Below are 13922 nucleotides of genomic sequence, written 5' to 3' on the forward strand. Positions count from 1 at the left end.
GTTCTCCCCAGTTCTCGCTTCCCAGTTCTACCATTCCTCTCAGTTCTCAGTTTCCCAGTTCTCCCAGTTCTCCCAGTTCTTCCCCAGTCTCTCCCGTCAGTTCTCCCATCGCTCCCAGTTCTCTCAGTTCTCCCAGTTTTCCCAGTTCTCCCAGTTCTCCCAGTTCTCCCAGTTCTCCCAGTTCTCTCAGTTCTCCCAGTTCTCCCAGTTCTCCCATACCTGCCAGTGAATTGCAGTTCCTCTCCCAGCTCGTGGGGGGCAGGCATCTCCTCGTCCTCACCTCCTCCTGCCCCCCCGATCGTCCCGTTTACCTGGCCCAGCTCGTTCAGGTTCAGCACAGACTTCCTGTTGGGGGTTGGAGGGGGGAGGTGGAGGGGTAGCAAGTTTTAGGTGTGGTGGGAGGGGAAGGGGGAAGAGATCCCTGACCCAGTCCAAACACAATCACTTCTCCTTCTTCCCTCCCCTCCTTCACTTCCTCTCCTCTTCTGACTAACTAACTAACTAACTAACTCCCTAACTAACTGCCTAACTGACTAACTAACTCCTTAACTGACTGCCTAACTGCCTAACTAACTCCCTATCTGACTGCCTAACTAACTGCTTAACTGCCTAACTGCCTAACTGCCTAACTGCCTCCCTATCTGACTGCCTAACTGCCTAACTAACTAACTAACTAACTAACTAATTAACTAACTCCTTAACCGATTGCCTAATTGCCTAAATAACTAACCAACCAACTAACTAACTGCTTAACTGCTTAACTGACTGCCTAATTGCTTAACTTACTTACTAACTACACTGAACAAATGAATAGATCTGATAGGTGGTTCATCCTCTGTACCTCATGTCGGCAGAGGGGACTTTCTTAGGGGGCTCGATGCGTATTTTGGGGTCCCACTCCCCTGGTGGCAGAACGATGACCTCATCCAGAAACTCATCAATCCCAGCGATCAGGTCATCACGGTCCCGGGCTTTATACGCTACATCACTAAACAACTGACAAGACAGCACACGACACAGTTACACACAGCATATGATGTTATGAGTGAGTGTGTGTGCTTATGTGTGTGTTAATGAAGAGGTCAGAGTTGAACTGCAGAGCCCTGGCTGTAACATATTGATTGAGTGTCAGGTTTTGGCCAGGACTGTTCAGGTTTTGGTCACTAGATGTCCCCATTGCACATTTTTTGTACCTTTTGTTTTTCCTTGCTCTAATTATTGTTTGCACCTGTGTGTCGTTCCCTTGTTAGTATTTAAACCCTGTGTGTTCCTCAGTTCTTTGCTCAGTGTTTGTATGTTAGCACCCAGCCCCAGCCTTAGCCTTGTTGTGAACATATATTTCTCTTATTGGATTTTCCAGAGGTTCTCTGGTTTAGTGCTTGTGTATTTTTGAGTAGTCTTTTGAGGTTTGTTTTTCCCTGCTGTTTTTACCACTTTGTGGGTTTCTTTGTATTTTGGAGGATATCCATTTTGTGCCTCTTGGCTTTATTTTTGGACGTGGTGAATTTATATTCTTTGCCTGAAGATCTTGTTCTTTTATTAAACCACCATCTCTAGTACTGCTGAGTCTGCCTCATCTTCTGGGTTCTGCCGACTATTAGTGACTGTTTCTCTCACCGGGTCCTGACAGAAACACTGAGCCATTAAAATGAACCCAGAGGCAGCCAGTACCCAGGACTTTTTTCCCATGCTGTCCCACCACGAGGGGACTGTCCAACGTCACGAAGCTGCTCTGGTTCAGCAAGAGGCCTTACTGGCTGGACATTCTCAACTTCTGTCGGAGATGATGACTTCCATAAAGCAGATTTCTGATCAACTTTCCCCTGCAACCGCTTCTGCTCCAGTTCATCAGATTCAAGTGCCCGTGGTAGTTAACCCCCTGGCTGAACCTCGTCTGCCGCCTCCCCAACGGTTCTCAGGTGATCCGAGTGTTTGTAAGGGGTTTTTCACCCAATGTTCTCTCTCCTTCGAGCTGCAACCCTCGTCGTTTCCCACCGACCGGTCCAAGATAGCATATATCATCACCCTGCTGTCGGAAAAAACCCTAGCCTGGGCTACTGCTGTGTGGGATGCCCAAAGTCCCTGCTGTGCCAGCTACTCTACCTTTCTGAAAAGATTTCAAGACCGAGTGTTTTCAAGATCCCACCAGGGGTCCTGACTCAGCCAAACAGCTCCTGACTCTCTCAGCCAAGGTCGGCGCAGCGTGACGGACTATGCCAACCAGTTCCGCACGGTGGCAGCAGCGAGTGGCTGGAACGACGAGGCGCTCACAGTGTGTTTTTTGAAGGGTCTTTCCCGACACCATCCAAGAGAACTGGCCACTCGGGAACCACCGGACAACCTCGAGTCCCTGATCAAGTTGGCTTCACGCATAGACCAGCGTCTGAGAGAGAGAGAACTCAACCGTAGATCTCTCACCCTAGCTCCTATCGGTCCTAGCTCCGAGTCTCCACCTTTATCCTCGCTGACTCCACCGGAACCCATGCAGGTTGGACGCATCTCCCAGGCTGAGAGAGGACCGCCGGATAAGGGAGCGATGCTGTCTATATTGCGGCAAACCGGGGCATTTCCTCTCCACTGTCCGCGGGCTCCAGGGAAAACGCACTTCTCCGTGCAGGCCTGGGAGGACTTGTAACGGGAAAATAACCTCCTCCCCATCCATCCAACTCCCGCCTGCTTATTCCAGTTACCCTTTCCTGGGGACAACCACGAGCTTCCCCTTCAAGCCTTGGTAGACTCTGGAGCCGCAGGTAACTTCATGGATGTGTCTGGGCGAAGGAGAATGGCGTTCCCTCTGAACCTCTTAGTGACCCCATAAGGGTTACTACGTTGGATGGAAGCCCTTTGGGATCTGGACTTGTCACTCGTGTACTACCCTCTTGCGACTTTCAGTTTCCCAACACCAGGAAGTGATGAACTTTCATCTGACCTCGTGTTCTCTCCGTCCTTGGATACCCCTGGCTTCACAGCCATAACCCTCACATCGACTGGTTGTGGGGCACTATCAAGCAGTGGGGTCCTACGTGCCAAGCCACTTGTATCTTCCCTAGTTCCCCGAGTTCCCCTCCCGAGTCTCTAGAATCCATCGACCTGTCCGAGTTCCCCGAGTGTTACCATGACCTCAACGATCTATTTAGCAAACAGAGGGCCACCAAACTACCACCCCATAGACCTTACGATTGCCCATCGACCTGTTTCCGGGCACCTGCCCCCCAGGGGTCGGATCTTTTCCCTATCTCCTCCCGAACGAGCTGCTATGGATACCTACATCAAGGACGCTCTGGCAGCAGTCCTCATAATCCACTCCCGGCGGAGCAGGGTTTTTCTTGTGGCCAAAAAAGACGGTGGATTACGTCCTTGCATCGACTACCGGGGACTTAATGCCATAACCGTCCGTAACCGCTACCCGCTACCCCTTATGGCCACAGCCTTTGAGCTGCTCCAGGAAGCAGTGGTCTTCACTAAGCTTGACCTACGGAACGCATACCATCTTGTGCGGATCAAACCCGGTGACGAGTGGAAAACCGCTTTCAATACGCTTACTGTCACTACAAATACTTGGTGATGCCTTCGGCCTGACAACGCCCCGGCTGTGTTCCAAGCGCTCATAAACGATTGTGCTTAGGATATAGTTAAAATTTCGTGTTGTTACTTGGATGACATCCTCACTTTTCGAGCTCCCTTCAAGAACACACTAAGCATGTCAGACAAGTGCTCAAACGCCTCCTAGACAGCCATTTGTACGTTAAGCCGGAAAAGTGTGAATTCCATTCCTCTCGAGTACAATTCCTGGGATTTGTAGTGGAACCCGGTCGAGTCCAGATGGACCCCAAGAAGTAGGGGCGGTATACGGATTGGCCCACCCCCAAGTCCGTTAAGGAAGTTCAGCATTCCTGGGCTTCACTAACTTTTACCGCAAGTTCATCAAGAAACTTCAGCTCGGTGCAGCCCTCTCTCAGCTGTAACCAAGGGTGGCAACACAAGGTTTCTGTGGGGAAGAGAAGCTGAGACGGCCTTCCAAGGACTCAAGCAGCGCATCCTCTCTGCTCCCATCCTGACACTACCGACGCGGATGAACCTTTTGTGGTGGAGGTAGACGCATCAGAGGTTGGTGTTGGAAGCTGTCCTGTCTCAGAGGGGGGAAGACAAGAGGCTTCATCCTTGCGCTTCTTCTCTCACCGGCTTACCCCGCGAGAGGAATTACGATGTGGGGGATCGTGAACTCCTAGCGGTTAAGATGGCATTGAAGAATGGAGACACTGGCTCGAGGGGCTTCTCAACCATTTCAAGTGCTTACGGACCACAAAAATCTGGAGTATATCCAGCAGGCGAACGGTTGAACTCCAGACAAGCTCGATGGTCTCTTTTCTTCAGCCGATTCCAGTTTATCCTCACCTATAGACCCGGGTCGAAGAATCTCAAACCGGACGCCTTGTCACGAGTCTACTCTCCTGCCATTTGAGAAGATACTGACATGACTGTTCTTCCTGCCGCTAAGATCGTGGCTCCAATCTCGTGGCAAGTTGAGGATACCGTGAGACAAGCTCAAGCCATCGAACCGGGTCTAAGGGAGGTCCTGCCAATCGGTTGTTTGTTCCCAAGGCAGCAAGATCCCAAGGCCTTCTGTGGGGGCACTCCTCTCGCCTCACCTGTCACCCGGGCGTAGGTCGCACCTTGGAGTTCATTCAGCGTAAGTTCTGGTGGCCCACCATAAGAGAAGACGTTGCCACTTTCGTCAAGGCCTGTCCCGTGTGCTGCCAGGGCAAATCTTTCTCACCTCCGCCCTCAAGGACTCCTCTTCACCCTTTATCTATTCCCACCGACCCTGGCCCATATCTCGTTGGACTTTTATTACTGGCCTTCCTCCGTCCCATGGTAATACTACTATTCTAGTCATCATCGACAGTTTTCTAAGGCGCCAGGTTTGTTCCCTTGACCAAATTACCTTCTGCCAAGGAAAACAGCTGAGTTGGTGATTAACCATGTGTTCCGAGTCTTTGGCATTCCGCAAGATATGGTTTCCGACAGAGATCCCCAGTTCGCCTCAAGGTTTTGGAAGGCCTTCTGCCAACTCATAGGGCCCACGGCCAGTTTATCTTCAGGGTACCATCCGGTGCAACGGCCAAACCGAGAGGATGAATCAGGAGTTGGAAACCACCGTCAGATGTATGGTTTCCAACAACCCGTCCACATGGTCATCCTTCATTTGTTGGCCGAGTACGCGCACAACACCTTGTGCTCTCCTCCACTGGTATGTCTCCGCAAAGATGTCAGTTTGGCTATGCTCCTTTATTGTTCCCGGACCAGGAGGCAGAAGTCAGAGTGCCTTCAGCCTCGAGGTTCATCAGACGCGTGTCGGCTTACGTGGAAGAAGGCCCGTCTTAATCTTCTGCGTTCCTCACAGCAGTACCAGCGACAAGCCAACAGACGTCGCCGTCCCGGTCCTACCCTGTACCCGGCCAGAGAGTGGCTCTCAACAAAGAACTTACCGCTACGGTGGAGTCCGTAAGCTGTCCCAGAGATTCATCGGTCCCTTTAAGATTGCCAGGAGAGTCAATCCCGTTACTTTTCGCCTGCACTACCCAGATCCCTTAAGATCAATCCAACATTTCACATTTCTTTATTAAAACCTGTTGTTTTTTTCTCCCCTTATCCCGCAGGCAGACCTCCCCCTCCGCCCCGTGTCATCGGGCCAGTCGGTTATACGTCCACCGGATACTGGATTCCCGCCGGGTGCAGCGGTCCTGGCAGTATCTGGTGGACTGGGAAGGCTACGGTCCCGAGGAGCGCTCCTGGGTTCCTGCCAAGGACATACTGGACCCTGACCTCATTCGTCAGTTCAGGGCCCTCCACCCTGAGAAGGCTGGTAGGAACGTCAGGAGCCGTTCCTAGGAGGGGAATTCTGTCAGGTTTTTGGCCAGGACTGTTCAGGTTTTGGTCACTAGATGTCCCCATTGCACCTTTTTGTACCTTTTGTTTTTTCCTTGCTCTAATTATTGTTTGCCAGCCTGTGTGTCGTCCCTTGTTAGTATTTAAACCCTGTGTGTTCCTCAGTTCTTTGCTCAGTGTTTGTATGTTAGCACCCAGCCCCAGCCTTGTTGTGAACATATATTTCTCTTATTGGATTTTCCAGAGGTTCTCTGGTTTAGTGCTTGTGTTATTTTTGAATAGTCTTTGAGGTTTGTTTTTCCCTGGTTTTACCACTTTGTGGGTTCTTCTTTTATTTTGGAGGATATCCATTTTGCCTCTTGGCTTTATTTTTGGACGTGTGGATTTATATTCTTTGCCTGAAGATCTTGTCCTTTAATTAAACCACCATCTCTAGTACTGCTGAGTCTGCCTCATCTTCTGGGTTCTGCCGACTATTAGTGACTGTTTCTCTCACCGGGTCCTGACATTGAGTGTGTGAGGTAATGTATCCACTGAATATCTTGAGGTTATGAAAAACCCCATGAATCTAAACACTCTTATTTATGGCTCAGCTTAACTAACTTTTAAGCACACAAAAGATTGTCATTCTTACGTCATCCACCATGAGCGTAGCAATGGCTCGACCAATCTCGTTGTAGGACTTGCCTTTGCCATGAGGACCAAGCAAGACAAACAGAAACCTGCCAGAAGACAAGGGGTTAACACACCTGTAGAGCAGCAAGACACACACAGACGCATGCTCACACACATGCACGCACGGGCACACACACCTGGTAGGTACGGGGACCTCGGTCAGGCCTCCCAGTGTGGTAGCCTGGGCCAGACGTACGAACGCTACAAATGGTTTGTCCAGGAAGTCCACTTCTCCAATCAGAACGTTAGACGCCTCGGCATCACGAGGAATCTTCTTCATGAACTTGTTCTTCAGCTAGAGTGGAGAGAAAGCAGGATGGTCGAGAAATAGAGAGAGAGAGAATGGAGAGAAGGCAGGATGGTAGAGAAAGAGAGAGAGAGAATGGAGAGAAAGCAGGATGGTAGAGAAATGGAGAGAGAGAATGGATAGAAAGAGATGGCTGAGGATCAATAACTATTTATTTAGGGATCAAATAGAGAGCAGGATTCAGAATAATTATAAGGCATCTTGGCATTGTCATTAAACCTAATGAAGGCTATTGTAGCCAACATGCTGTCTGTTATAGTGCTAAAGTAAAGCAGCATTTACAATGCAAAGGCATTTCTTTACTGTCTTTTCACACAGCATTGCAGCTGAAGTTATGTCATCATTATGTCAGTGTCGATATCTAATCGATAGCTGATCACTCAACGCATGTGATGCCTAGGACACGATGCAAGTACACACACTCCAATGGTGCTGTAGCTCATTATTGCTACACACACACACACAATCTCCATTGGCCACTCAATACTTCTGCATACTTCACTCATACAAAATCACACAACCCTGCTGAAAAAAACAGCATGCTGGTCTATGCTGGTCCATGCTGGTCAGTGCTGGTCGGATGCTGGTCAAGCTGGTCTGACAAGTATGGCCTAACAGGTTATGCTGGCCGACTAGCATGGTTTAGCTGGTTATGCTGGCAGACTAGCATGGTCTAGCTGGTTATGCTGGCAGACTAGCATGGTCTAGCTGGTTATGCTGGCAGATTAGCATGGTCTAGCTGTTTATGCTGGCAGAACTAGCATGGTCTTAGCTGGTCAAGCTGGCAGACTAGCATGTTTTAGCTGGTTATGCTGGCCGACCAGCATGGTCTAGCTGTTTATGCTGGCAGACTAGCATGGTTTAGCTGGTTAATGCTTGGCAGACTAGCATGGTCTAGCTGGTTATGCTGGCAGACTAGCATGGTCTAGCTGGTTATGCTGGCAGATGAGCCTTCATTGTGTTTTCACTGGTGACCAACCTTCATTGTGTTTTGGACACTGGAGACTGGCTTACAAAGTGATGTTTAATTCCTATTGGAATCCAGCCAGAGTGGATTCCCACAATCTACATTCAGAATAATGGCCGTGGTTTTGCAGACCAGCAGTGGTGGAAAAAGTACCCAACTGTCAGTTGAGTAAAAGTTGACCTTTGAGTAAAAGTAAAGACACCTTAGTCGAAAATAACTCTAGTAAAAGTGAAAGTCACCCAGTAAAATACTACTGAGTAAAAGTCTAAAAGTATTTGCTTTTAAATATACTTAAGTATCGAAAGTAAATGTCAATGCTAAAATATACTTAATGTAAGTATCATAAGTAAAAGTATAAATCATTTCACATTCCTTATATTAACAAACCAGACAGCACGATTTCCTTGTTTTTTTATTTAGGAATAGCAAGGGCACACTCCAACACTCAATTTACAAACAAAACATTTGTGTTTAGTGAGTCTGCCAGATCAGAGGCAGTAGGGGTGACCAGTGATGTTCTCTTGATAAGTTTCTGAATTGGACCATCTTCCTGTCCTGCTAAGCATTCAAAGTACTTTTGGGTGTCAGGGGAAATGTATGGAGTAAAAAGTACAGTATTTTCTTTTGGAATGTAGTGAAGTAAAAGTAAAAATTGTCAAAAATATAAATAGTAAAGTAAAGCACAGATACCCCCCAAAACTACCTAAGTAGTACTTTAAAGTATTTTTTACTGAACTACTTCACACCACTGCAGACCAGCAATATTCTGATTAATTGGGAGTCTACCTCACTTGGAATTTGAACTCACAACCTCTCAGTCACTGACATAGCACACATCCCTGCAGCCCCCGCAATGTGTGTCTTTATTTGAATTATTTTAGATTTGTATGATTTTTTTGTATTATTTGTGAGGCATAACTTTTATTACTTTGATTTAATTATTGGAGTCCTCCAGGTTGATGCATTAATATGCACCGAAAGTTATTGATACCACTAGGTGGATCCAACAGATCTGTTTGTTGGTGGCCTTTACACTGGTGATCGTGACCTCACTACTTCATTCTATTGAGATAACTTTTCCTGAAACCAACCAACTTTCTCTTCTCTCATAATAGGTTTGTAATACATAACTATACAAAATATACCTTGAATAGTAAGATAACATGTTTTGCTAACACTTTTATGGGTTGTGTGATGTTTAAGGTTTATTTTTTAGTTGTTTTTATCGAACCTAGAAAATGCTAAGTCTCCCCATTGTAAGTAATGAAGCCACGCTAGGTGGAAAGGATTTAACATGGAGGTGAACCTAACAAAATGGCGTTGCGTACTTCTCAAAGTTAAAGATGACTTTATTATATTAAACGAAGGCTCAGATTTATATACTTATATGTTGCACTATTGAATACTTGTGGTTGATGTTTTAGTAATTTATATTTTTTACCTAATTAATGGTTAGAAAGTTCACTAGCTAGCCTAGCCTCATGCTAATTACTAGTTTAGCCCTAGCTATATGCTAAGATGTTCATGTGTTTTACTGTTAGCTGTAGCATAGCTAGTGGGGGTCATTGTGGTCGATTGTGTAGCATTGGATAACATGTTTACACTACTATAATGGGAAATCTGTTGAAATGTGTTGGACAAATGCACATACAATTTCATGGTTTTACATGCTAGATATCATACCACTATAAGTGAATAGCCTTTTTTTTGGAACAGATACTAGCTAACTATTTGAATAGCAATAGTTACGTATATGTACTGTTAAAGAGACTGAATATAGGACATGAAAGCATGTGAATGTATATTTTTTTATATATATATTTTCTATTGATAATGAGAACTGTGAATTTATATTTTTCTACAAAACAATTGTACTGAACCAGATAATTGACCTTTGACACTTTTGGAAAAATATGTTTATTAAACTCATTGAAAGTACTTTTTCTGAAACCAGACAACTTGCTGTTTTACAGGCAACATAATATATGTTTTTGTTGTGTTGTTGTTGTATATGTTGTGGTCCCGTGTGGCTCAGTTGGTAGAGCATGGCGCTTGCAACGCCAGGGTTGTGGGTTCATTCGCCACGGGGGGACCAGGATGAATATGTATGAACTTTCCAATTTGTAAGTCGCTCTGGATAAGAGCGTCAGTTAAATGTAAATGTAATGTTTTTCTGGTCTCAATCCTGGGCCTGTTAACAAACACGTCATAAGCCATTTATTACAGGAAAATAGCTTTCAAACTGCAAAGTTATCTCAATCTCATTGCAAAATGTGTAGGATAGCATGAAATTAGCTCTAAAACAGTAATTTTTTCAATCTGCTAGATGGGACAAAAAGAATCCCCCCAAATAAAAAATAAATTGTTTTATTTTGTGTTTTTGGTGGGGGTTGGGGTCCGGAGGTTGGGTCCCCCAGACAAAACAGGGTTGTGCATGGCTTGTATGCAAGGCACACTTGATCTACTGGTGGGCAAACACTTTTGTGTTGATCTAGTAAACAATTGGACAGGTCTTTGTCATTGAACAGCATCACTTTCACTCTATCCTGATGGTACTTTAGTCACATACGCATTGCCAGCACTGCCCATCCCCCACCGAAATGGTCGGAACCCAACATGGCTTGTTGCTTTTCAGCACGTGGACTTGTTTTGGAGGAAGAAGCATTCAAGCAAGCAAGGGATGGCCTTATTGATGCTGTACATTACTTGTAAGTAGCAACATTGGATATTTATATTGATTATTGGTGTTATTGTTATAATGTGTAGTTATTGCTATAATATTAGTTACATATTGAGTTCAGCTAGTGTAGCTAGTAGCTTAGCCTAAAGAAAGGGACAGAGTGGAAACACAAGGCACATTATAATGCGAACAAAATGTTAAGATTGAAATATATTATAGAACACTATGCATCTGACATGTAGAATATGGAATCCTGTCTGCTCTGTTTATGACATTTGTTTCTGCCACGGAAAATGTATAACTATCGCCGGAGAAACTTGAATCAGAGATGTTAGTCTACCAAGAGACTCAACTAGCGATTACATTAATTCCTGTAATGCGCGCGTGCACAAGGAAGATTCAGGCAGAAGTCAAGGGAAAATTGTCAAGTTCTAAGCGACAGGAAATAAGTGAAAGTTGAGTGAAAGTTGGATCTTGTTTTTCTATCGACTACTTTCCATTATATGTCAAGTTTCATAAGCGATATAAACATTTTTCAATAGCATAACCAATTTGATATGTATTTTATTGGAAACATGTTATTATGATCATGTTATCTGTCTTCGGGCTGGCTAACGCTACCACACATTCATTGACGATACCCTGCACATATTGAATCATTTTACTTCAGGAATGATGTTGAACCCCTGCTCGAATGAAACCTCTCTCCTGGATGAAACAATTGATCAGTCACTCTCCCCAATCCTCACCTACAGGTACTCCTGTCTGACTGAGTAAGTGCTGTATAGCCTATTTAAGGCGATATAAAGAAATGCTGAACATGCTGAAATCTATTGTGGTCCCACAGGGACCCTGTTTATAGTGTCTGTAAGCTATCCAGGGCTTTAAAAAATTTATCTAGACATAATTACTAGACATTTGCACAAAGTATTCAGACCCCTTCACTTTATCCACATTTTGTTACGTTACAGCCTTATTCAACATTTTATTAAATAAATAAAACATCATCAATCAACACACAATACCCCATAATGACAAAGCAAAAACAGGTTTTTAGTAATTTTTGCAAATGTATACAAAATAAAAAAACATACCTTATTTAAATAAGTATTCAGACCCTTTACTATGAGACTCGAAATTGAGCTCAGGTGCAGCCTGTTTCCATTGATTATCCTTGAGATGTTTCTAAAACTTGACTTGAGTCCACTTGTGGTAAATTAAATTGATTGGACATGATTTGGAAAGGAACACACCTGTCTGTATAAAGTCCCACAGTTGACAGTGCATGTCAGAGCAAAAACCAACCTTGAGGTCGAAGGAATTGTCCATAGAGCTTCGAGACAGGATTGTGTCGAGGCACAGATCTGGGAAAGGGCACCAAAACATTTCTACAGCATTGAAGGTCCCCAAGAACACAGTAGCCTCCATCATTTTTAAATGGAATAAGTTTGCAACCACCAAGACTTCCTAGAGCTGGCCGCCCGGCCAAACTGATCAATCGGGGGGAGAAGGGATGGTACTCAAATCAATAAGGTCTCTGCATATAAATACTTAGGGGTATGGTTAGATGATAGGCTTTCTTTTAAAAAACATGTTACTGAATTGGGAAAAAAGCTCAAATTCAAGATAGGATTCCTTTACAGAAACAGGGCTTGTCTGTCCTCTGTAAATAGGAAAAAAATTGTGCAGGCTACTTTTATGTCCGTTTTAGATTATGGTGATATTATCTATATGCATGCATCGGCAAACACATTAAAACCACTGGATGCTATTTACCATTGTGCACTCAGGTTTATCACGGGTGATAGTTACAGAACTCATCACTGTATCCTATATCAACATGTGGGTTGGGTCTCTCTATCTGTGAGGCGAGAGCAACATGCTCTCTTGTTTATTTATAAAGCACTTCTTTTAAAACTACCTCCATATATATCATCATTAATTTCCACAAGATGTACTAATTTTAAAACCAGATCACAGATGTGGATTACATTAGAGACTCCTGCGGTCTCCACAGAGTTGGGTAGGACTGCCTTCAGTTCCTTTGCACCTTATCCAAGATGGCGTAGCAGTCAGATGTCCTTTGTCCTCGTCCTGTCCCGTGTATATATTTTTTATATATTTTTCTTCGCATTTCTTTTTATATATATWTTTTTTCTTCTTAAAAACTCAACTTCAAAACACTCTCCTGCAACCTACCTCACCAAATGTGGTGCGGATCTGCTTTTTTTTCTCCTCAAAGGTATTATTCACCTCGTATCCGAAATCTACAACAGAAGCTAGCCAGTAGTTAGCCAGCTCACAAGCTAACGTGAGTAGTTCAGCTAACCACAGCTAGCGCTTATCAGCTATCCTTTAGCTCTCGGAAAACTATTGCCAGTTTTGTACAACGCGACTCAGACCAGAGCATACCAGACCTATTTCTCTCATATCCCCGGATTTTTACCGCAAGCTCTGGACATTTACACCTGGATCTTGCAGCTAACTAGCTGCTATCCGAGTGACTATTGGCTAACATCAATTCCGGAGCAAACACCAAATTATCCCGGAGCTAGCCAGCTGAAGAGTTCCATCAGCCACTCCTGGGCTACAATCACCTATCCGGACCCGTTTTACTGCCGATGCGGAGCCCCACCGGGCCTTCACGACTGGGATACCGACGTTATCTGCCCGAGGGAGTTATTCATCTAGCCAGAAGTTAGCCAGCTCACAAGCTAACGTGAGTAGTTCAGCTAACCACAGCTAGCGCTTATCAGCTATACTTTAGCTCGGAAAACTATTGCCAGTTTTGTACAACGCGACTCAGACCAGAGCATACCAGACCTATTTTCTCTCCATATCCCCGGATTTTTACCGCAATCTCTGGACATTTACACCTGGATCTTGCAGCTAACTAGCTGCTATCCGAGTGACTATTGGCTAACATCAATTCCGGAGCAAACACCAATTAATCCCGGAGCTAGCCAGCTGAAGAGTTCCATCAGCCACTCCTGGCTACAATTACCTATCCGGACCCGTTTTACTGCCGATGCGGAGCCCCACCGGGCCTTCACGACTGGGATACCGACGTTATCTGCCCGAGGGAGTTATTCAACTGGCCCCTCCATCGCGACGTACCCTGAACGCCCATATGCTAACTGCGGCCCGCTAATCGTTAGCTGTCTTGAGCATATCGGCTGCTATCTGAACAGGTCTATCGAACAATCTTACGCCGCGGGCTAGCTTAGTGGAGGCCTCACTGCTCCATCTACGGCTGCCCCCTGGACACTATGATCACTTGGCTACATAGCTGATGCTCTGCTTGACTGTCCATTAATTCACGGTCAGTCCATTCCGTTTATTTGTGTTTTATCTGTCGGCTCTGTGCTTTAACTCAGGATCTGTGTGTAGTTAATCGTTCGACT

The 13922-nt window shown here is 45.2% G+C and overlaps 1 pseudogene; it reads right to left on the minus strand.

Moving 5' to 3' along the window:
• The window catches only part of LOC111960887 (electrogenic sodium bicarbonate cotransporter 4-like), a 57114-nt pseudogene that overhangs the window by 15608 nt on the left and 27584 nt on the right, over nt 1-13922 (minus strand).

The sequence above is a fragment of the Salvelinus sp. IW2-2015 genome, linkage group LG4q.1:29 (assembly GCF_002910315.2).
Source record: "Salvelinus sp. IW2-2015 linkage group LG4q.1:29, ASM291031v2, whole genome shotgun sequence".
Taxonomy (NCBI): Eukaryota; Metazoa; Chordata; class Actinopteri; order Salmoniformes; family Salmonidae; genus Salvelinus; species Salvelinus sp. IW2-2015.